Genomic DNA, 27,014 nt, shown 5'->3' with positions numbered 1-27,014 from the left:
ATATTACGATAGCCTTGTCGGCTTATATATTGTCTTGCCTGTTGGTACGCTATGACTCAAATAGGAGATATGCTTACTTATAGTTAGCAGGGGTATACGCGAGTGTCCAGTTCGGGCACCCGTCATGGCCTACAGGGTTGGGTCGTGATAAAAGTGGTATCAGAGCGGTTCTTCCTCGGAATGTCTATAGACCGTGTCTAGTAGAGTTTTGTTTATCAGTGTGTTGTGCACCACATCTATAAACAGGAGGCTACAAGGCATTTAGGATGTTATCTTTCTTTCTTGTCTTAGATCGTGCGATAGAGCCAGCCATAGGAAATGAAATTACTTTTCTTTTTTTTACTAACCTTTGGTTTCAGCTGAAGAACGACATCGATAGAAAAAAGTGATGAATGATATTGGAAGCTACACAGTATACAGGTAAGTAATGGTGTGAAAGAGGCATGCTGGATAAGGTAAGAAGATTGAAATATGATTGAAATATAAAGTTGAAAATTAAAGGAAAAAGTAGACAGAAAAGTGTAACGAGTGCAGTTCGAATTGGACATACGAGGTAAGTCCATCATTTTATACTGTGGTTGATATTGGGTGCCCTGTGTGGCTGTGATATGAATATATATATGTTGGTCCTGTGAGGCGTTATGGCTATGATATGATATTATATGGATGTATATATACGTTGGCCTGGTATTTCCTGAGTGCGGGTTTGGGATAGAAAGGAATATAGAGTGAACTCTATCGATTTTTTTTGGAATAAAAAGGGAATGAGATACAGGTTCATCATATAGACTGGAAGAATAGAAGGACTACTATAGGGAGCACTCAAGATAGATGTGATCAATTAAGTACGAGTATCAGACGAAAAAGGGAATAGATAGCTACGAACTAAAGGTGTAATATGTCAAATGTGTTGGAACAGAATCATATGTGTATGAACAATTGAAAATAAACAGAGGATGACATGGGTACACCCTTAAAGGGGGGAAGTAGACAATAGAAACACAAGCATAAGAGAAAATCAACTGACGCTATCATATGTAAATGGGAACGCTTAAACTTCAAACGAGATCCCATAAGGGATGGATGGATCTCGAGGCCAGCAATAAACAGATAGGAGTTGCGATATTTGAGACCGTGTGAGGAACCATTGGTGGAGACCTTAAGGGATGGAGGCGATCATACTAGCACTAATGCACCAGATCCCATCAGAACTCCGAGGTTAAGCGTGCTTGAGTGAGAGTAGTACTAGGATGGGTGACCCCCTGGGAAGTGAAAGAGGAAATGAAACACAAGTATCCGTACCTATTCCTTATGTCTACAGGTAATTCCAACTTCTGAAACTCTTAAGTTGATGAAAGTATGTGTTATTGCGATAAAGAGGAATTTTCCCTATAGTCTGGGTCAGATTTTGAAGAAGGTTTTATTTAACATTCGAGGACGAATGTTCTAAAGGGGAGAAGGATGTTATATCCCGCACTTTTGGGCATTCGGAAAGAAAGAAATTTTGATTTGCAAGAAATGACGTTGTAATTTATTTTGTTTATTCTATTTTGTACCGGTGTGATGTTCATGGAAAAAATTGATGTGGAAATACGGAGGAAGGCCGAGGGAAAAATTGGGAATTTTGGAGAGTAGTTTGTGAATTTCAAAAAGAGAGAAGACTTGTAGCTTTTGGACTTAAATAATAATAATTGCAATAAGTAGTTTGGGCTCTCATAATAATAATAGTAATATTGAGGCCCAACAAAAGAAAAGGCCCAAGTCTTGGAAAGTTAGCTCATTAATTAAGTGGCCTATATATATGTTGTATGACTTTTAGTCTCATATTATCCTTTAGTTCATTCTTATCAAAGAAATTTCAAGAAAATTCTAGAGAAGAGGAGAAAAGAAAACTCTAGCTTGAGAGAAGAAGAGAGCTCGGATTTGGGAGAAAAAAAAGGTGAGTTCTCCGATTTTGTTCCGTGAATTAATTATCTAGAGTTTACCACGATGATATGTAGGTATTAATAGTATAAAATCATGGTTTGGATCAGCACCAAACGGATAGCAAGCAGCCACGATGTTTTAATCGCGTTAGAAGAGTTTCCGAGGTAGGTTTTGGCGAGTTTTGGCCAATTTTGGGAAAGGTAATGTCTTTTCTTTCAATTTGAAGTTTATGGTGTTGTTATAGGGTGTATTACACATCCTTTATGCTTCTAGAAGTGTAAGAACGTCATAGAAATGCTCAGCGAAAGAAACAATCTAAATTGAAGTCGTCGTAGTTAAATTATAGTCGAAGTGAGGCGTTGTGTGTTTGGAGGCGGCTTCTGGTTGTGTGGTGTGTGTTTCAGGGCCTAAATGGTTTATAAAATAGGTGGGGGAGCTTCTAGTTGCAGCCACACGACCCCCGCTTCATACGGTTAAAGGTTTTGCAAAATGGAAACTAGAAACTCTATTTTTGTATCATAGTTTGGAGCTTGTATTGTGTAAGGTTGAAGTGATTTAATTATAAATATGCTGCTGGTTGTTGTTGTTGGTATGGTTGTTGATATTGTGGCCAATTTGGAATCTCGGGGATGTTCAGGTTGTAGGGGAAATACTGCCCGATTTTCTGTAGTATCAGAACTAGTAACAAACTAGTCGGGGGTAATGGATAAGGAAATGACTCCTATTAGTATTTGGTTGTGAAGTAGGATATTGGAAAGTGAAAGGCTATTAATATTAGTATTACTTTCATGTCAATAGGTTAAGGAGGTATCAAGGCAAGCTAGATTCCAACTAATCCCGAAAAAGGTATGTGAAGCCCTTTCTTCTCTTGACATGTTTTTGGCATAAATATGTAAAGCTATCTTCTTTTCTTTTGGCATGTCTTAGCCTTAAGTGATTGATATACGAAATATGGGGATAATTCCATTCATAGAACTCTAATTATGACTCATAAGTCTTATTCACTTCTCGATGGTAGAATTCCTATACTAGTTGAGTTATTGCCTCTCAAGGCTTCTATAGATGGAGAGTAGCAAGTATGGGAAGTTATCTTCTTTCTCTTGGCATGTTTTTGACATATGTATATAATGATTTTATGAGGGAAAGTAGAGGGTATGTACAGCTTATTCTCTTGACTTCCAAAAGATATTTTATTACGCCTTGATACGAGTAGGTGACTCTAAAAGGGCTACTTTAATGCAAACCATAAGGACACTCCAAAGGTACTTGTTATGGCTATTGTCTTAATTTTGAGTGATAGTTCATTTTGATTAGTTCAACAAGTCTCCAATGATGGTTTAAATAGCATAGGGTTACTCACTACTCCACTCGTGTGTACTATAATAAATCTTTCATCGAGTCCTGGGCTGGATATAATTACTATATGATATATGGATCGGGCCGAACATTCCTCGGCATTACTATATGATATATGGATCGGGCCGAACGTTCTTCGGTATTACTATATGATATATGGATCGGGCCAAACGTTCCTCGGCATTACTATATGATATATGGATCGGGCCGAACGTTCCTCGGCATTACTATATGATAAATGGATTGGGCCGTACGTCCCTCAACATTATTATAAGAGATAGCACTAATAGTACATAGATGCTTATGATAACAGAGTGATGTGGTTGTTACACCGGGTCCCCGAACGGGCTGGGTATAGTATGTGATGATAGTATGTATGACTTTATTTTATGAGATGCAGGTTCAGTGGTTTGTTGAATGTTATACTTCCCCTGCATCCCTATGTTAGATGTTCCCTCCTTTTGATGTTTTATACTTTACATACTCAGTACATATGTCGTACTAACCTCCTCTTTTCGGGGGGGCTGCGTTTCATGCCCGCAGGTTCAGACGCGCGCTTTGGGGATCCGCCAGCTTAGGATTCCATTCAGCAAATTTGGAAGAAGCTCCATTGAATCGAAGCCGAGTTTTGGTACTAAACCTTCTATGTATATGTAATTATTTGATTACGGGTACGGCGGAGGCCCTGTCCCACCTTATGTTACTGTTCTTACTCTTAGAGGTCGGTGGACTTGTACGTGGATTGTGTATACATGTACGTGGGTTGTGTATACATGTATGTGAGTTGTATATGTATGCGTGTATGGTTGTGCCTATATGTTACGATAGCCTTGTCGGCTTATATATTGTCTTGCATGTTGGTACGCTATGACTCAAATAGGAGACATGCTTACTTATAGTTAGCAGGGGTATATGCAAGTGTCCAGTTCGGGTACCCGTCACTGCCTACGGGGTTGGGTCGTGACATTTTCATTGGCCAAGAGGGCCATTGCAATTTCATTGGCCAAGAGGGTCATTGCATATTCATTTTCCAAGAGGGCCATTGCATATTCATTTCGTATACGAGGGTATGATGCCGTATACGATGATATAATGTCGTATACGATGGTATGATGTTGTATACGATGATATTATGCCATATACGATGATATAATATCATATGCGATGATATGATGTCGTATACGATGGTATGATGCCGCTACTTTTAGAGTTTTACCATTCGTCCTATCAATGGACACATATTTATATTCTACCAATGGATCTTCATTCGTCCTACCGATGGATAGACAGTAATTTTGCTAAAATATCCTACCGATGGATCACCTTCATTCGTCCTACCAATGGACATACATCATTCTATCGATGGGTCACCTTCATTCGTCCTACCAATGGACATACATCATCCTATCAATGGATCACCTTCATTCGTCCTACCAATGGACATGCAACATTATCCTATCATTGGATCATCATTTGTCCTATCGATGGACCAACATATCTTACCAATGGATCTTAATTTGTCCTACCGATGGACAGACAGTTATTTTGCCAAAATATCCTACCGATGGATCACTTTCATTCGTACTACCGATGGACATACAGTTATTTTGCCAAGTATCCTATCAATGGATCACCATCCTACCAATAGAGCAGCATTATCCTACCAATGAATCAATGGTGATTTTTCAACATGCAAAGAGGATGAAAGAAAATGCGAACGACATCAAAAAGGATACAGCACAACGTAGAATCTTTTTAGCAGCGAACTGAGACACAGTCCGAAGAATAATGTCAAACTCATAGGACACGAGCTAAGAAAACGACTTTCACCACAGTAAACTACATTCCTATCGGAAGGCGTGTGGTTATATTGGGGTCCAGTTATAATTCAAAACTCGTACCAACCCCTTTTTAGAAAGATGAAGATGGAGTCGGCCAAAATTAGATTTATCAATTTTCTTTGTCCAGGATCTCTTTTATCAATCATATCCAAAGAAAGGGACAACTGTTGACACCCAATTTTGACCATCCACAACGCAAATTAGTTATCGAGTTTCTTTGAATTTGAACATTTTGAAATAATTAGCTTTTATAAAAAAACAAAAATATTTTCATATTATTCTTAACTATTTTTATCTTTTTATAAATTTTAGTATAATATACATATTTCTATATAACTATATATTTGATTAATATTTATGTGGTTATTCGAAAATCACCTTAAAAGATTTTATTTTTTACTAAATACAATGTTAGTTAGGTTAGTTTAATTATAGTTTGCATTTTTAAAAATTTTAGTTTTTTCTTAAAAAAATAAAAAAATCACAAACTCCCACATCAAAAATTGTATGAAAATTTGATGTTTTTGGAGCCTATATAAAGTCTCATATTCTTATTAAGAAGGGGAAGAAGTGGGAGGTTTTTAGCCACCCCAAAGTTAGAAATTTTCTTAACTTGGCTATGATTTTTGGACTCTTGTCACCAGCCTAAAAGTTGTGAAAATTTCTAGCTTTCAATCTATATTTTTCTTCATGGAAAATAGGAGATTGAAATCAAAATTTAGGCTAAGAACAGTGTTCTTATAACATCGAACCCACGAAGGTTCGAGTCTAAATTTTTAATCTTTTATTTTATTTTTTTGTAGATTGGAGTTCCATCAAGCTCTTGGGTGGTGGTGAAGTTGTCTTCCGCTCATCGTCTTCAGTCTCGGCCCGGAAAGAGGTAAAATGTTTTTTTAGCTTTATTTTATTTAATTATTTCATGTTTTATGTTTAGTTTATTTGTAGCCTTGTTTTTTTTAGTTAGCATTTATTAAGAATAATTAGATTAATGATAGAAATTTCTTAAAGTTAGCATGTGTTAGGATTAATTAAGTATCACGTGTTAGGATTATTTCATGAAAACTCTTAGTTTTGTCTATTATTTTTTCAAGTAGCTTTCTTTGACAATATAGACTTTTATGTTTTTTCAATTTTTTCTTTTAACATGATTTAGATAACAAAATATGCTTAAAGTTGTTATGTAATTAGAACTTTCATGGCCTAATTGATTTAATTATTTCTTTAAAATTGAGCTAGTTAGCATGTTGTTAGTCACTTATAGGATGACCATCAATTTAATAATTTAACATATCATGATATATTTCTTGGTTTAGTTTAAAATGAGTAGATGCTTCTATAATTTTATTTTGGTGCATGTGATATCAATTCGAGTCCATCTTTGGACTCCATTCTTGCATATTGTTGAGTTTTGAGTCTTCCATCATCTTGCGCAAATTGTTGGAAAGTTGATACATGGAAAGAAAGGTAATATTCATGATTTTAATATTGATATTTGGCTTTATACATGGAATACATGCAAAGAATAATGTTTTATACACTGTATACAGTGTATATATAGTCTTATATGCAGTGATATACAATGATATACAGAAGATACAGGGAAAAAATACTGTATACAGTGTATATACAGTCTTATATACAGTGATATATAATGATATACAACAAATATAGGTAACAAACACTGTATACAGTATATATACATTCTGATATATAGTGATATACAGTAGATACAGGGAACAAATATGGTATACAGTGTATAACAGACTGATATACAGTGATATATAGTAGATACAGGGAAGAAAAAGGTGGTATACAATGTGTATATAGTTTGATATACAGAACTAATATTGTATACACTATATATAGTGTATGTACAATCCGATATACAGTGTATATACAACTGCAATATACTATGGAATTGTGCTTAAGGCCCAAAACGTAGATGACCCAATAGCTTAGTCCAGACGTATAAAAAGTAAGTGTCGGACAATATTTTCATGTGTTATTTATTATTTATTTGTATCGATTCGGGTTATAATAATTTATTTATGCTTTCTTACATATTAATTTTAATTTGTTTTAACTTAATTAGATTCTCCTAAAGATAAACCAATTTATGTTAATTACTCTTTAAATGATTTTCTACCTTTGATTAGTCATTTAATAAATTGTTTTACGTTTGCTTTTTATACACATGTATATTATTTTCAAAGGTTTAAATTTGATCATTTTTCTTTAAAAAAAAGAAAAAATAATTTTAAAGTCTTTGCTTCCTTTTAAATCAATATTTTCAAAAGTAGTCAAATAAATTTTCAAATCGTCGGATAACCGCGCGTTAGCGTCCACTTTGAATGCTTAACACCTTCTCAAAGTGGAAATAAGAACCTCGTACCGTTTTCTCTGAATTTTTAAGACTTAAATCTGTTAGGGTCTTTTAAATTAAGTTTTCTTAAATTCTTTAAAAAAAATTAAGTGGCGACTCCTCTTTTCTAAATTAATTTTTTTTCTAAAAAGTTGAAATTAATTTTAAACCGTCTATTTCCGACATAACAATTAATAGTTTATCACAGTGCTAAAAATCAATAATCGGAAAAATACTTCACCCTTAATTGTAAAACTTAAAGAAAAGTGAAGTAAAGATTAGAAGAATGAACAGGGACTAATAGTCTGTTCAAGCAACATAAGCCAATTATCTTAAGATGTTGGAATAATAGATCTTCTTGATCCACCCGTTGAATACATATTCAAGATAGAGCAACAATCTTATAACAAAAAGATACTTGTAAATCCAAAAAATAATGAAATCAAAATAACATAACATCAAGCGGAGGGTAACAATTTGTCACGATCTGATTTCTCAGGTCATGATGTCACCTAATATGATCCACCAGTAGGTAAGCCAACCCATAACCCGAAACGACTAGTAATGGATTTAAGAATAGAAACTAAACAGGAATAAGTAATTATATCATAAGTAGCAAAAATAAGAGAAAGAGAAACAAAAATGAATATGTAAAACTGATCCCTCCTAAAACTTGGAAGTCACTTATACAGAGCTGACTAAACAAAAGAGTTCAAGTCCCAAAAGTGGACAACAGAAACAAGATTTGTCTCAAAAAGCAAAAAACTAGTCTATATATAGAGATGGAGATCACAATAGTACAAAATGCAAAGTGCTCATCCCCGTCTTAGGATTAGACTATTCCAAGATCAAATCAACGCTGGCTACTTGTCACGACCCAACCCCATAGGCCGTGACTGGTGTCCGAATTGGACACTCATATACACATCTGTTATTTGTAATCGATCAATACCCATATGACATGAAATTTATACGGATGGAGTGTCGTCTAAAAACCATCACATATACATGTATATCGAAATTATCTGTCTTCTGAGAATCACAATTATCAAAAATAAGATAGCATAGTGCGTAAGACGACAAAGATTTCATTACATATACGAACGTCCCACTATATATATAACGCGAGCCGACAAGGCTGCCACTAAGAATGGGAACGTTCCAAAACATGAGTCATACCAGTACAAATGAATAACATCTATATAAAACCCACACACATGTCTACAGACCTCTAAGAGGATTAACAATAGCATATGACGGGACAGGGCCCCGTCGCACCCCTAAATACACGAACATATACATTATAAGGATTAGTACCATAAGTTCAGGCTCCGAGACAATGGAGCACTTCAACCCGTTGAGTAGAATCCTAAGTTAGCGGCTCTCCAAAATGAGTATATGTACCTGCGGGCATGAAACGCAGCCCCCCGAAGAAAGGGGTCAGTACGACATATGTACTGAGTATATAAGCATAAAATACAATAAGAAACATCATAGCTAAAGTAGAGGTTTCCCGAGACAAGTATGATACTCAAGAAGTCACTGTACCTGTACCTTATGAAATAAAGTCATGCATGCTTATATCATATATCATATCCGGCCCTTTAGGGACTCAGTGAATCTGTCGTACACATAAATATCATATTCAGCCCATCATGACCTCATGTCATATCATCATATACATATATACCGTACCCGACCCTCTAGTGAGGAACTCGGTGAATTATGCAGTGAAACTGTGCACGAATACATACCCAACCCGGGACTCGGTGAAAGATATATTAAGGCATGCACGAGTAGAGTAGTGAGTAACCATATGCATTTAAATCATCATTTGAGACTCAATAGAATAATTCAAATGAACCATCATTTGAAAATCAAGACAATATTCATTTCAAGTAACCTCCGATTGACCTTATAAATTATTCCAAATATGAATTATACAGAAGTATGATCTATACTAAAATACAACTTATACCAACTTGGATAGCTAGAATCATACATATGAATTAAGATATATCGATATAAATTCTGAAAATTGAGGACATTCGCCATCCTAGTATATCTAATTATAAGAGCTTCGTTGGAATTCTATACATTCGTCAGCCATTTGTTTCATAAGATCATGCCAAAAGAAAGAAAGAAAGGTTAGCTTTACATACCTTTAGCGTTTACAAGAATATGTTGCCCAATATTTTCTCAATCTATATTAAAATGTTAAGCACTATGATTAAGCTATGGACATGAATAAAACGTACTCTACCGTTAGTAGGTTATTTCTAAAAAAAATTTGGACAGCACCTCCCCTATACCTCTCACTTTTCCCACTTTCAAATCAGCCATATAATCATCAAGTAATATCAACAATCCAAAATATTGACATAAAACAAAATTTATTATTGACAATAAGCCTAGAATATTGCCACCCGAATTATGTTACCCAAAACAGTAAGTTCGGAAAACCGAGTACCTCAAGTTGTGTCCATATTTTGAAATTGAAAACGGTAAAACTAGACTTAATGACCTTCATGAAACTTTTCGATCTATGTTTTAAGTTTGCAACCCAAAAGAAATCAATTCAAAACTCATTTTGTACAAAAATATATCATCAAAACACTAACAGCTATACATGAGGGATTTTTCAATTCAGAATCTGGACAGAATTTGTCTCATGATTCATCCCTTTTTTTGACATAATAACAGCAGATATAGACTACAACATAAACATAAGAGTTGTAGGTACATGTATTAGATTTCCAAAACATGTTTAATATCTAAAACCAAAGGTCTACAAAATGAGATATTCCAGAATTACTACCAGCTACACAATCCCAAAAACGGATTTGAACCCTCACAATCTTCATACACCTTTTCCCTCCAAATTCAAGAACAACAACTCATCAAAACATAAAAGCAATATCAACCAATATTATACATCATCACTAAGCTAATTCCATCCATTTAAGCTACCTAAAACAATCCTTTAACCCATAAATCTCAACAAATCACCAAACTGATTTATAACGCTATTTTCTCCGTTCTAATCTGTTAAAACTCTAACTAAACTTGTTAACAATGAAAAAGGGAATTTAATATTACCTCAAGTGTGCAACAAACAAATTAAATCTTCTCCTTATTGGCTGATATCTAGCTCAAATTGAAGCCAACGCGACGTACAACAATTTTCTCTTCATGAGCTTCGGATTTTGGAACTCGAATTTTGGTTGGATTTGGTATTTTCTCTCAAGAACTTCCTCTCTCTCTCTCTTTGAAAATTTATGGATATTTTCTTATTTGAGGATGAATATAGAATCTTAAACAAATCCCTTAAGGATGTGGTTATTGGGCCTGACCCGAGTTAGAATCGGGTTGGGCCGAATCTACTATCCAGCTTGACCCCTCTGTCTTAAAACATGCATATCTCCTTATTACTATGTTACCTCCAGACCCATGACCTACGGTTGGAAAGATATTTCCATTTTCTACAACTTTAATTTTGAGGGTTTCTCAAATTACCAAATTATAAAGGAGTTATGGCCTCCTGAAGTCAGCTTATCCGAAACGTGACTTTAAGAAAAAAATATTTGATGGCTTCTATTTTGATTTGGCTCAAGGGTACTTCTTGAGATGTCTATTACTTCACCTAAATTATCCATATAACTAGTCATTTACAACAAATCATGTCATTTTAAAATTCAAAATTAAAAGTCCTTGAATTTATATCCGTTAGCTCACGAATAGTCCAAGAAGCAAAAATATGGAATATAACACTACTGGTGCCCGAACCTACATAGCAAAAATAGATGCAGAGTGTAGTATGAGTACCAAAATAATAAGTATCCAGTAGGCATCATAGGCCGACTGAGCTTGAAAAGTAAAAGCAATATGAAAAAGGGGAATAGAATAGAACAAAGTTCAAGAGCGAAAGTCTAAATTAAAGTAAAGTAAAGAGATGCACAAGAGTGTAGAAACAACTAACTAAAGTAATCTACAATTAAACTATACCTAACTGGACCCCTATAAGCCGAGAAGGTACACTCCTACACAAGTTTAAATAAAAACTCGATCAGACCCCCATAAGTTCGATGAGTACACAGAATGGCTATAACTAATGAGAACTAAAACTGAGAACCCATGACCAAAAAGTATAATATAGAACCAGCACCTCGACCCAATCTACTAGAATTTGATAATACGGAGGTCGGGTCTCTAACCGGATACTCATCAAAAGTATCTAAGTAACCATTCAAGTATCAAGTAACTGAGACCAGAACTCTAACTGGATGTTATTTATAAGTATTCGAATAGTTGAGGCTGAAACCTTAACCGGGTACTCATAGAAGGGGTCAATACAGTCGAGCCCAAAGCTTGAATCCAGATGCCCGACAAAGTTACCCAATATAGCTACTGCAGGTTCTCCCAAAGATTAATAATTGTCACACTCCGTGGATCTCCGTCCACACATACTTCATCAATAAAATCATCTGAGCTGAATTCTGAATCATTCCTAAATTGCAGAATGGAACGTGATATTACTGTCAAAACTTGTGAAGGCGCAAAATTGGAAAGTAGAAATAGAAGTTCATAAGGGAAAGCGTATCGCCTAGCTAAGGTCCAAACTATCAGACTCAAGTCTGCTACATCCGTTTACAATGATCTAAATCTGCCGAACGACATCGGGGCAAAACTAAGGTCTATTGGGGCCGAGTCATACATTTCTAAGGTTAGCTCCAATCAAACCTAGGCTAAGGACAAACATGCTTCAATTGAAAAGGAGCATACAAATACATCACAAGACATGGATAATCAATAAGACGAGTAACATGTTCATAATTATCCGATGAAACCTCGAAAAGCTTAAAACATAATTTCTAAACATCTAAGTATGATTCAATAATACTCAAACCCAAAATCCAACTAATTAATCTAAAAAGAGGGAAATTGTATCCTATCTTTAGGTCGAACACACGCGCTCCAAAATCACAGAATTGGAGCTTTCCCTTTCCTAACAGCTTCTGAACAATGTCACGCTATCAAAAATAGGTACATAATGTTAAAACAATCATTTTGACATTAAAATTATTGAATTCAGAGATGGACAAATTTCAGAGTTAAAAATAAGAATATGGGACCTATTCTAATAATTCAAAAATTGACTCCGTAAAAAGATTCTAATTACCAACCCAAACTTGTATTCCAAAATAAAACACAATTCGGAACTCAAATGAGAGAAAATGAGCACATGTATCAAAATCACAATTAAGCTAAGAGAAACACTAAGGCAACAACTATTAGCACAATTTTACCTCAAACAGTGAGTCTCCAACTATTTTGGAACACTCCTCTATGTTGGCCCAACAATTCTCTACACTCTAGCCTTTGAATCACCCAATTTGGATAAGGAACGAATAAGAAACAAGTGTTTGAATATATGGGAAAAGTTTGAAATTCAAGTGTTAAAATGAATCTCAAGCGTTGCTAAAGCGACTTTGAAGTTCACTTAAGCGACCTCCACCAAGAGGTGGGCTTCATTTTAGCGACCAGAGTAGTACTTGTAGCGACCCCCGCCTATTGGGGCCTAGTTGCTTCAGCGACTCCCTTTTCGCTTTAGCAATTAGGGATCGCTTAAGCAATGGCACCAGGTACAGCTGGTATAAAATGAGTTTTGACATTATCCAAGTCTCCGACGGGGCGCTCGAGATTCTTTCAAAACTCTGTGCAAGCAATCGATATATGTTACCCCATCGAATTTGATATTTTAGACTCAACAACACATTTAAAATTCTCATACGAGGTCATTTTAACGAAAAAGAGAATTCCATATCCAAATGTTATTTTGAGCCAAATTCTACAATGGGCCTCTGGATTAGACTGAAAGCCTTGGAAAGCGCACGAAGGGTCATTCTAGACCAAACTAGATATTTCGAAACTAATCACACTAGAAGAATATTCATCCGAGCATATTTTCCAAGAATGTTGAGCAAAGTCAACCTTAAGCCAAATTTTAAAGGCTAAAGCGTCAAATGGTCTCAAACTAACATGTTTGCCTCGTACTCGTGCCGACCACCTACTAGCCTAATTTGGTCCTTCTGGAGTTGATGGGGCCACCAGAACTCTGTTCCGAGGTCGTTTACCTAAAGTAATGATCGAAATCAACCTTTCAAGTTAGAAAAGCTCAAAAATAGGGAAATGGGTTTGAAACCCAAATGAATGACCGGACGATCGAACAGTCAGCAAGTCATAAATAACTTAGGGTCACTACAGGAATGTTCTAAATAATGAAAAGGGGGCATTAAGGTAAAAATAACCTGGATAGTCATTACACAATTGTAAATGTTGGCGATAATAAATTAGATAACAAAAAACCTATAATAAGAAAGTATAATATTTTATATGATTTCATCAAGTGACATACATATTAGAGTTAAACAAATATTTAAAACATAAAATTTATGGAGAGAATAATCTTCTCCTAACCAAAACTCAATAACGACTATATTGTTGATGTTTTCTATTATTTATGGGAGGAAAGAATCCTCAATTTATAGAGGTCCAAAATTTTTCCTTGCAAGAGAGGATTAATCAAATATGAAAGAGATTATTTCCAACAAGAAAACCTTTCACCAAAAGATAATTCTAATTACAATAGAAAATGTTTTGATGTAAATGTAAATATCAACAACTTACTTATGAAGAAATATATTCAAATACTTAACATAAAAAAATATTATGTAATACCCCATACATTCCAACACTTATACGACTAAGTGAACTTGACAAAAATATTCGAACTCGAGATAGTAAAAATGGGTATTTAATGTTAAAGTTAAAAGTGCTCATGTGTGTATTAGTGTAGAGGTCTTGTAAAGAAATTAAGATTTGGAAAATGGTATAAAATAAGTGAGGTGTTTGCTTGACTAAATTAAGCTAGTAGGTGCATCACCTACTTAAGATATATGGACCAAGTTAAAAGGACCAAGTAGGTGCATCACCTACTTTGACTAATGGGCCATATGAAGACCTTCATTAAGTGATCAATTTGAGGCCCATATTAAGTGAAAGAAAAGGAAAATAATGAGAAGAATGGTTGTCCAAGGCCCAATTTTTCCAAGCCCACAAGATATAGTTAAAATGGAAGAGTAAGTACATCACCTACTTGAGTGTGTGGCCAAAATTAGATACAAATGGTGGTTGCAAATGAACTACAAGAGAGGTGGCAAAATAGAGCCTATTAAGGCCAAAAATCTGATAGAAATATCTCATTTCCTCTCATCCAATTTTAATTCTCTCAAGATCATATATTTCTCTCTCTCAAATAAAACAGCCACCCAAATATTCCCACTAGGGTTTTAAGTGTTTTTTATATTGTTTCCTCCAAAGCCTCCATAAGATCACCTACTCTGCTCCATGGATTTGAGTATATTGGAGAGTTCTTCAAAGGGAGTGAAGTAGAGAGAGCTAAAGGTATTGGAAGCCAAGGTAAAGTTCTGGCACAACCTCTAATTATTAGTTTATTTGAGAATTCTAGAGATATGTGTTTATTGGAACTCATGGGATGGCGATGTTGTGAATTCAAATCTTTTGGTTATTTTGAAATGTTGAGTACTGTATTATGATATTTATCTATTTATAGGAGATTGTAGATGGACTTAAGGAGTGATTGGGTAAAGTTGTTATGGGGCATATTTATAGGTTGTGGTGATACACCATTAAAGCTAAAGTTTTTGTAAGCTCACTGACCGTTTCATGTTAGGTATTGTTATATGTATATATCATGAATCCCGAGGAGTGCCTACAAACCTTAGGGGAAAGTCATTTCTTGTAAATAACTATAGTGGACATAATATGTGAAAGAACACTCTTAATTAGAAGGATTATGGGTTTGCTTCCCAGCTACTATTTTGATGAGTTGAAATATCCCGAGTTGGTTGGCTAGCTGCTTATACAAGACTTATTACTTAACATTTGTTGTAGATAAATATTATCATATTAAAGGACAGGTTGGCACTTCATAAGCTGTACAAAATGAGAATTGAGGTATGTAAGACTATTTGATTCCATATTTTTGTGGCATGAAGTCCTATGTTGTGTATTTCAATGAAGTGATATCTCTAATTGATCCTCAATGGTATGAGATAACAATGTGAGGGTGTAAAATCTCCAAGTTAACTAATGGTGTTCCTCATGCCGTCCACGATTTCGAAAATATTTCAAACAATTTTGATATTTGTTCATTATCCAAAATTGGTGTGTTTATACTTTTAAGTACTATTATGACAAAAGTACTCTAAACAGTAAGTTTCATGGTTATCCACCAAGTCAAATGAGGTTCATTAAGTCAACAAGATTCTACATTATATATGTTGCAAGTATTTATATGTCAGATACACATCATGTCCATTGTTCACTTTATATGTCCTCACGTGGAATGTACAACCCTTGTTGGGGATCTGTCCTATTCTTCATTAATTCATATATTTATGCATCCTTTCATTTGATATGTCTATTAGGTGTTTAGCTATCGTATCATCTTATACACGCCTTGCCTCTCCATTTGAAGAGTTACATTCTTTATTTAAAATAGATGTATGGCTCCATTTGAGATGTCCAAATGTGTTTTAAATGAATCATATGCTAAGTAGAATCACTTATTCACTTGTTATACACCTTAATGACTCATTTTCTACATGTCCTCATGTTCTCACTTGTCACGTGTCGACCCCAATTGGTGTATTTACGGGTGGCAACTCAGGGGTTATAATACCTAGCATAGGCCGATCCTAATTTGTATATGTATGAGGACAACATCCAATAGGTTAAAATGCCTAGCATAGAACATCCTATTCTACCACTGATCAGTTGGTTATTGTATCGTATGTTATAGAGTCTATAAAGTAAAGAAGAGTAAAATAAAGCAAAGAATGTAAGTACGTGATTCCACAAGTATAAGCAAGGGTGGTCTTTTATCCTTATCTACATAGCATATTTATACATTTGTGCCTAATTTTATTGGAGCTATTATTTTACATATGGATATTTTATGTCTTGCATATTTAGTACATTCTTTTGTACTAGTGCCCCTTATGGGGACACTGTATTTCATGTTGTAGGTATAGATACTCAAGCTAATAAAACCTCTCCAATATAAGCACATGATACTCAATGGCCTTTGGTGAGCTCCCTGTTGATTCGGCCCTTTGTTGACTTTCTAACATATTTTATATTATATTATTGTTATGGGGTATGGAGGGGTCCTGTCTTGACCTAAGCTAAGTGTCTATATTTTAGAGGCTTTGTAGACTAATATCAAAGTAGAGCACAATTATATCTTGTTTTTCAGTAATTAAGGCCTCAACGGCCAAGCATGTACATCGATTTTTGTTTATCTATGTTGATTTTTTATCAGGCTATATTACCTATAGTCACCAAAGATTTATAATTATCATAATTGCATGTACGATATGCATAAGTTATAAGTTGTCTCTCTCGAGCCTTTGGGGCATCGAGTGCATGTCCGTCTTATTGGGACTTGGGACTTTATAAAAGTGGTATCAGAGCTGGTCATTCTAGGGAGTCTACAAAGTCGTGTCTAGTAGAGTCTTACTTATGAATGTGTTGTATGCCACATTAATAATTAGGGGGTTGCTTAGATATTTAGGAAATGTTACCTCTTTTTTTTCATAATCTAGATCGTGCGATAGAGCTAACTGGAGCCTCACAATCACTAGCCAATATGCTTTTCTCTCATGTCTTTTTTCGTTCATGGTTCGATAATCTGATATCCTAGGCATAGAGGAACCACACCAATTCATTCCGAACTTGGTGGTTAAACTTTACTGCAGTGATGATACTGTAAGAGAGGCCCTGCGAAAAAATAGGTCGACGCCAGAATGATAAAAAGCTTAACACATCTCATTCTCATTAACAACATTTAACCAACCCAGCAATCAGATATTTCGATCCGCATTGAATGCTAGGTCACTCGTTGAAGATAAAGTAATTTAGAAGTCTATTCCCACTCGTATTATGATCTATATCATACAGATTTTTCCTACCATAGTTGAGATCAAGGTAGCTAAAAGGACAACACCGGCATCATCCAAGGAGAAGCTTTTAGAAAACGATCTCATGTTATCAAAATTCAGAGAAATACTTGTAAAGGTTTCTATGTTAATTGCATTTACAACCGCATTTGTACTATTTGTATCATCTTGATTTATCTAAATGAGAAATGAAAGGGTCATTCATATGTTGTATGATAAATGGTTACCTAGTCACAAATATGGGCTGCAACATTTACTAATACAACTCATGAGATGTGACTGGTTCTTGAGTGCAAGATTTACTCCACGGAACTCCTTCAGTGGTTATAGGATCTAATCCAATAGAGGGCATTTAGTACTTTACCAGTAATAAAAAAATGCAAACTTTAAGGTTATGCATGTATTAAAATGCAAAGTTGTTGATTTAGCTTCATATTAGTTAAAACATATGGCAGAAGCATAGTCTGGTAGGTGAATATACCACAATAGTATTTGCTAAAGATATTCTTAGTTTGTTGATGGGGCCAATTGTTTACTCATCATTTCGGATATGTTAGTAGCTGGAATTATAAGATTGGTGCATATGATCACCTCAATTTGATTAAAAATTTTGATCCTTTTTATGGTTAAAAAACTCACAGGATAAATATTTTAATTGTTTCATATAAAATTATATATATTTTCTTTTCCAATGGTGATCTTTGTTTTGGTTATAGAATAGAATGCAACTAGAGATTAAGGTTGAATATATTGAAGTGTTAGACAAAATGTATGGTCTATTAAGAGTAGAGAAAGACATAACACTAATTAATTGCTAGTAGAAATGTATTTGGTTATATAGAAAATGAAGGAGAACGACATTTGAATATCCGTAGAATGGAGGAATAATGTGAGAGAACTTCCCTGATCGTACAAGAAAATGAAGTGTATGAGTGTTAGAAGAATAGGTGACATAGGTTGTATCCTTATTATAGAGGATGCTTACTAAGCAGGTGATGTGAAAAAAAGAAGAGAGATAGAGAGATATTGACTCTTCAATCCTAATAGTTGTAAAAGTGCACAAGAAGAACTCCCTAAATATTTTTTTTACTTTTTTTAGACAGAGAAATTATTTTAATATCGATGTGATTTTTAGGAACCAATCATAATAACTACAAGAACAAAGAGGAAAATTAAAAGATTGCATTGATGGAAGATGCGTTGATTAGTGTTGTACCCTGGGATGACCTACATCACTCATACAAAATTAAAATGGATCATTATGCATGTGTATGGAGCCAACTACATAAAACTACAATCATAGCTAGACAAGGGGAGAGGACAGTTGATCATATGCGAATTATTTTTATTTGGTTCCTTTGCATGGAAAAGGATTATTGCACATTCACTTGTTATACCATTACAGAAAATTCATTAGCATGATATATCTAAAAAAATTTACTAACCCTCATGTTCTATAAAATCACGATATGAGTTTGCATATACTTGACATTATATGTAATTGATAACGTGTAAAAGATCATTGATTATGATGCCCTCAAGATTCATTTGTCTATTTGTTTATTTGACTCTTAATAAGGTATCAAACATCAAGTGTGATTATGTACTTTCTTTCAGAAACAAAGGCAAAGTTAGTCTTAGTCCCCCATTATTATATAAAATTATAGGGGACTTCTCCTATCCTTGTCCCAATGTTTTGATGTACTCAAAAATTTGTACAGTTTTAATGGTCGAAAGACTCGTGAGAAAAATTCTCAAGAGCTTAAAGACAACATGAAAAATCAATTGCATATATTTTGAGGTGAGTAAATAAAAACAAGTGAAAATTCATCAATAAATTAGAACTAGTGATAGTATGCTTGCACTTAAGATATGATAGAGTGTTTCTATAGGATGTCTCCTAGTTTCAAAGGCTCTGGTTACTTATATAATTGTACATACTATATGTCCTATTGCTCATCTATTTGTAGGTCATAAACCCTTTGTGGACCATTTTACAAATGTTATATATGTCATAGAATAGTTGCATGTAGGTGTTATCTTCTCCATAAAACACTCATTGCTATACATTTTATAGGATGTTGCCTTATGTCGCCAATGACTTGTCATAAATCACTTGTCCATATTTTATATGCATTATAGATTAATGGATCATATGCTATAGGCGCTGTGAATTACTTTCTCATGGATTATATGTAGGATAAGTCACTTGTCTACATGTCATATGCTTCATCGACCATCTACCTATATGTCACATGCTTCATAGTCAATTTGTTTAAGCATTATAGACCCAAAATTTTATTTGTCCATGTGTCACACACTTGATTATATTTCATAAAATAAACTATTCATGTCATAGTCTGGTTGCTCACTCGATGTATAACCACATATCTTGTAGTCCACTTGCTCATATACTAACTTTTTGCAATTCATCTTTTCACGTGCTAAATGTCTTATAGTTCATTTTTTCACATGCTATCTAGTTCACATGCTCATATATTGTAGGACTTTATAACATGTGTCCTTATAATTCAAATGTATATATATCATATGTCTCTTATGTATATTACTTCATATGTTAAATGCACTTCTTTAGGGCTCATTATTTATATATTAGGTGTTCTTCTATGCCTGCTTCCTTATGTTCCATACACTTTACGTGACCTATTCATTAATATGTTATACCTCTCTATACTTATTGACTTAGGTATTAAACATTTTGGGATAAAGTTTTCCTGTATCATATGAAGTAATAATTTTGCTAGAAAAGGTTGGACGCATAGTAAATTTTAGCACAATCCTTATCTGCATGACTCCTATCTATAAAAAATGGCTAAGAAAAGTTTTCATGTTTAGATGTAGCCTCCTTTAGAATATTGTGAAGGAGTAAGGGTATTGAAATAGCCACATGAAAATACAAGGACTTTAATAAATCTAAGTATGTATATTTTTTTTAAAAACAACCTATAAGAAGTTCCTATATTATGTGTCTTTTCTACACAATTATAAGTGCATCTATTCACTTGTTCATAGGTTGGTTTCTCATTAATTTACTTATTTTAATACTTGCAATTATCGTATTCAAAGTATTTGTTAGATCGATGTATAAAAAGAAGAGGACGATAAGCTATGTTGTGCGAAATTGTTTCACTTGATTATATGTGATCAAGAGGAACCTTACTTGCCATTTGATTATTTCATATGCTATATCTTCTGCAATTCCCTATGAGGATTGCCTATACGTGCTTTTGGTCACCTTGGGTAGTTTCTATTTACAAAAGAAACATTTGCAAAAGTTTTGAAAAATACTCACAATTGATCTTGTTATGAGCAACACATCTCATTTGAGGACGAATGATCCAAGGAGGGATGATGTAATACTCCATACATTCCAACACTTATACGACTAATTAAACTTGACAAAACTATTCGAACTCGAGATAGTGAAAAAAGGATATTTAATGTTAAAGTCAAAAATGCTCATGTGTGTATTAGTGTTAAGGTCTTGTAAAGAAATTAACATTTGGAAAATGGTATAAAATAAGTGAGGTGCTTGTTTGACTAAATTAAGCTAGTAGGTGACAAGTAAGTGCATCACCTACTTAAGGTATATGGATCAAGTTAAATGGACCAAATAGGTGCATTACCTACTTTGACTAATGGGCCATATGGAGGCCTACATTAAGTGATCAATTTGAGGCCCATATTAAGTGAAACAAAAGGGAAATAATGAGGTTGTCCAAGGTCCAATCTGTCCAAGCCCACAAGATATAATTAAGATGAAAAAGTAGGTGCATCACCTACTTGAGTATGTGGCCAACATTAGAGACAAATGGTGGATGCAAATGAACTATAAGAGAGGTGGCAAAACAGAGCCTATTAAAACCAAAAATACAAACATCTCATTTTCTCTCATCCAATTTTATGTCTCTCAAGCTCATATATTTCTCTCTCTCAAATGAAACAGCCACCCAAATATTCCCATTAGGGTTCTAAGTGTTTTTCATCTTGTTTCCTCCAAAGCAGCCACAAGATCACCTTCTCTCCTCCATGGATTTGAGTATATTAGATAGTTCTTCAAAGAGAGAGAAGTAGAGAGGGATAAAGGTGTTGGCAGGCAAGGTAAGATTCTGCCACAACCTCTAATTATTAGTTTATTTGAATTCGTATTTATTGAAACTCATGGGACGGTGATGTCGTGAATTCAAATCTTTTGATTATTTTGGGATGTTGAGGACTGTATTATGATATTTATATATTTATGGGAGATTGTAGATGAACTTAGGGAATGATTGGGTAAAACTTTTATGGGACAAATTTATAGGTTGTGGTGATACACCATTAAAGCTAAAGTTTTTGTAAGCTCACTGGCCATCCCATGTTAGGTATTGTTATATGTACATATTATGAATTCGGACGAGTGCCAACAAACGTTAAGGGAAGGTTGTTTCTTGTAAATAACTATAGTGGACAGAATATGTGAAAAAACACTCTTAATTTGAAGGATTATGGGCTTGCTACTCGGCTATTATTTTGATGAGTTGAAATATTCCGAATTGGTTAGTTAGCTTCTAATACTAGCCTTATTACTTGACATTTGTTGTAGATGATGATCATCACATTAAAGGATAGGTTGGCACTTCATAAGCTGTACGAATTAGGAATTGAGGTATGTAAGACTATTTGATTCCATATTTTTATGGCATGAAGTCCTATGTTGTGTATTTCAATGAAGTGAGATCTCTAATTGATCCTCAATGGTATGAGATAACAATGTGAGGGTGTAAAATCTCCAAGTTAGCTAATGGTGTTCCTCATGCCATCCACGATTTCGAAAATATTTCAAACAATTTTGATATTTGTTCATTATCCAAAATTGGTGTGTTTATACTTTTAAGTACTATTATGACAAAGTTACTCTAAACAATAAGTTTCATGGTTATCCACCAAGTCAAATGAGGTTCATTGAGTCACCAAAATTCTACATTATATATGTTGCAAGTATTTATATCTCAGATACACATTATGTCCATTGTTCACTTTATATGTCCTCACGTGGAATGTACAATCCTTATTTGAAATCTGTCCTATTCTTCATTAATTCACATATTTATGCACCCTTTCATTTGACATGTCTATTAGGTGTTTAACTATCATATCATCTTATTCACTCCTTGCCTCTCCATTTGAAGAGTTACAGTCTCTATTTAAAATGCATGTATGGCTCCATTTGAGATGTCCAAATGTGTTTTAAATGAATCATATGCTAAGCAGAATTACTTGCTCAGTTGTTATACACCTTAATGGACCATTTTCTACATGTCCTCATGTTCTCACTTGTCACGTGTCTTCGTGGCTCATTTCTGAATATATTTTAGCCCAATAAGATTCATTCTGTCATATAAGTTCCTAAGTATCACTACATTGATGTTATATTTGTTTCTTATGTCATTGTTGCTGCCTCAAGTATTTTATGACATGTGTACATCACTGGTCTATAATACCAAAGCTCAAAAGAGTTATGTGTCACGCCCCGGGAGGGTACCCTAGACATAACCGGCACCCGAAGGCCATTTCTGACCTCCGAGCGAACCACCTGGTCCAGTCACACATTCATTCAATCACATTTTCTTAGCGGAAACTCAATTAATGAAATACTATTCGCAATATGAGGGCTGAAGGCCAAACATTTATAAACCCGACAAACACATAAAATAAGACTCCTCAAAAATAACTGTTCAACCTCCCCACACTCCAGTCTATGAAGCCTCTATCTAAGTCCAAGAGGTGCCAATGACAAGTCCATGGCTACCAATAATCAAAATAAAGGAAATGACAACAAAACTGTACAAGAAGACTCAATATCCTCTGGGAACTAGGAGGACTCACCAACTAGCTGGGAGCGTATGTGAATCTTCAACGGAGCGTCGGTTGATGACCTCTAGTACCTGTCTCTGCATCATGAAACGATGCAGGCCAAATGACGTCAGTACATGGAATGTACGAGTATGTAAAATGGCCTAATACAACGAACATCAAGGAAGAATTTATCAACTCGGAAGCTCAACTCAAGAGGAATAACAACTCAATCAAATGTCCTAAGTCTAAACAAGAATATGATTTAGACGGGACCAATCACATACAATTCAACTCAATCTGACTCAGAGTACTATCAAGACCTATTTGGGAGTTTCTCTTACCCGACAACCATCACTTATGAGCCAGTGAAAGTACAACAAACCGACGTTATTGCCGCGTCCGTTTATACCTTGCCAGGGTATGAACGAATCAACCAATCATGGATCCAATCCAACCAAGTCCTATAATGTCAGGACAAATATTTTGGGGAAACATCCGACTTTAATGGTTCAATCCCCTCCTACGTTTGGCGACGTAGTTATTGGGTTCGAGTATGGACTTTACTCTTGCCCAATTCGGTGCTCGATACTCATCCCAAGACTCAATGCTCATAAAACTCCATCCAATCAACTCAATTAAATCATATCGACAAGTCTCATTACAACCTTGTCAACTCATCAACTCTATCATGATCAAATCTTTTCCAATCATACTATTCGGTCAATCTCAGTCATATCTTTCAAAAGAAATTTGAATGCACATTTATAGCAACATATAAGTACAACCAATCATTTCCTCTATCCATTTACTCAATCTTTGAAACTCATCACAACTCCAAGGCTTTAAGTCAATAATTTAAGATAAACAACATTTTAAAGAAAATAACATCCTTCATCATAATCCACATAATTAAAAAGATCAATAAAACATATTTAACAACTCATCTTCATCAACTCATACTCATATAAAGGCTCAATTTAGGAACTTCTTGGCTCAACAACATCAACACATATAGAATCAAATACATAGGGGACAAAGTTCATACAAGCATAAACCATACCAAGAAACTCCATTTTTATGGACATCTAACCTCAAAGCAAGAGTAGGGCACATGGGTGGACTCACCCCATATTTTAGATAGCCTTTCATACCTTAGTGAATACTTGGAGAAAACCTTGATGTTGGGTCTTCAATGGAGGACTCAAATCTTGAAGCTCTTGGGACAAATCTTTGTTGAAAATGGAGAAGAAGAAGGAGATGAAGAAGAGAGAGGGAGAGAGGAATTTCTAGGGATTTTAGAGAGAGAGAGGGCTGGAAATATTTGATCCCAAAATGACCAAGGGAAATACCTATATAACTTGGGTAAGTTCCCAAATTACCCCTCTTCAAAAGTTCTGAAAATAGGCTAAAAACGCACCTGGCGCGATAGTGGCGCGTCGCACCATTGCAGCGCCAGGCTGAATACGCCTAAAACCTGCACACCTCGTAGTGGCGCACCGCGCCAGAGATCAAACTACTGAGGCATGTTTCTGGCACGATAGTGGCGCGTCGCGCCCTTACAGCACCAAGGCCATATTTTCTAGGTTCTGGAAATTTGGCCTGAAAAACCCTGCACAACTTTTAGTGGCGCATCGCGCCAAGGACCAAACTACTGAGGCATGTTTCTGGCGCGATAGTGGCGCGTTGCGCCCTTACAGCGCCAAGGCCATTTCCCCAGCAGTTGCAACCCAGGCCAAAAATGAAGTTCCTATCGTGCTAGTTCATCTTAGGATCGTCATATCTTTTGACTCTGAACTCCAAAATTTACGTTCTTGGTGGCGTTGGAAAGAAGACTCGACGACCTTTAATTTGATAGGTCGTGGGCCACCCAGATTGACGTCCTTCAAAAGATAGGGTCGTTAAAAGTCGACCCTTATACGAACTCATCCTAAACTTCGCCACGACGGATCTTTTGGACTTAACTCGGTCCTAGGGGTCCTTGGTGACCCCACATCACCTCTAACATTGCTCAGTCCCTCAGAGACTCATCTTAACTCACGAATATACTTCAAGATACTCGGGTTTGACCCCTCCCGAACACAAGAAGGGTCCGAATCTTTGGAAAATTTTTGAGGGGTGTTACATTATGACCACCAATATTACAATCTCGAAGATTAAAGAAATAATATAAAACGAATCTATAGAATTACTGGTGGCAGCCCACGGACTGAGAGAGCCTAGCAAGGGTCGATCCCGAAAGCAAAATTATCTATTTATGGGTAGTAGCTCATAGGTTATAATACCTATCATGGGTCGACCTCAATTGGTGTATTTACGGGTGGCAGCTCAAGGGTTATAATACCTAGCATGACCCGATCCTAATTTTTATATGTATGAGGACAGCATTCCGGGGGTTAAAATGCCTAGCATGGGTCATCCTCTTCTACCACTGATCAGCTTGTTATTGTATCGTATGCTACAGAGTCTATAAAGCAAACAAAAGTAAAGTAAAACAAAGAATGTATTGTACGTGATTCCACAAGTAGAAGCAAAGGTGGTCTTTTATCCTTATCTACACAACATATTTATACATTTGTGCCTAATTTCATTGAGCTTTTATTTTACATATGGATACTTTATGCCTTAAATATTCAGTACATTCTTTTGTACTGACGCCCCTCGTGGGGATGCTGTATTTTATGCCGCAGGTACAAGTACTCAAGCTAATAGAACCTCTCCAATATAAGCAAATGATACTCAATGGCCTTTGGTGAGCTCCATGTTGATTTGGGGCTTTGTTGAGTCTCTAACATATTTGATATTATATTATAGTTAAGGGTATGACGGGGGTCCTGTCCCGATCTAAGCTAAGTGTCTATATTTTAGAGGCTTTGTAAACTAATTTCAAAGTAAAGCACAATTATGTCTTGTTTTTCAGTAATTAAGGCCTCAACGGCCAAGCATGTACATTTGTTTTTGCCTATCTATGTTGGTCTTTTATTAGGGTATTTTACCTATAGTCACCAAAGATTTATAATTATCATAGTTACATGTACGATAAGCATAAGTTATAAGTTGGTTCTCTCAAGCCTTTGGGGCATCGAGTGCCTGTCCGTCTCATTGGGACTTGGGACTTGACATATTAGTATCAAAAATACTACTAACATAATCTCGGATTCTTTTCAATTGAAGTGTCGTATGATAAATAGCAATTAATAAAGATATGAGTGGTTACAATTTCAATATTTGAAACTTTAGACTTTTATTATATAGTTTTTCCTTAATTTTTAAAATACATTGCTCTTACAGTATATTTTAGGACTCCTTAATTAGCAATTCTCCTAATACCTCTTGCCGTATATTTTACTTTTACCAAATATTTTAGGACTCTTTAATTTTTAAAATATATTTTCCTCTTACCATATATTTAGGATTCCTTATTCTAAAATATTATAAATATAATTAAAAGACGATTTTGTTTAAAGGAGATACTTTTAAAGACGATTTTGTTTAAAGGAGATACTTTTAAAGACGATTTTGTTTAAAGGAGATACTTTTAGTGAAGGGCAAAAAGTTCAAACAATATTATTAAAAGCTTCATACTTTTAATATAGATAGATAGATAAAAAAGACAGTGAATAATGGGGC

At 35.0% G+C, this 27,014-nt stretch overlaps 1 long non-coding RNA gene across 1 annotated transcript; it reads left to right on the top strand.

Moving 5' to 3' along the window:
* The first annotated feature begins 21,348 nt into the window (after positions 1–21,348).
* LOC129900660 (uncharacterized) lies at positions 21,349–26,374 on the top strand. The gene is made up of 2 exons (XR_008769661.1): positions 21,349–21,650; positions 26,075–26,374. It is a non-coding gene; the product is annotated as an uncharacterized LOC129900660 (long non-coding RNA).
* Positions 26,375–27,014: the final 640 nt, after the last annotated feature.

Source organism: Solanum dulcamara, chromosome 8 (assembly GCF_947179165.1).
Source record: "Solanum dulcamara chromosome 8, daSolDulc1.2, whole genome shotgun sequence".
In the NCBI taxonomy this organism is placed as follows: domain Eukaryota; kingdom Viridiplantae; phylum Streptophyta; class Magnoliopsida; order Solanales; family Solanaceae; genus Solanum; species Solanum dulcamara.
Note: the sequence above shows the minus strand (reverse complement) of the source record. Positions and strands in the feature narration are given on the sequence as shown.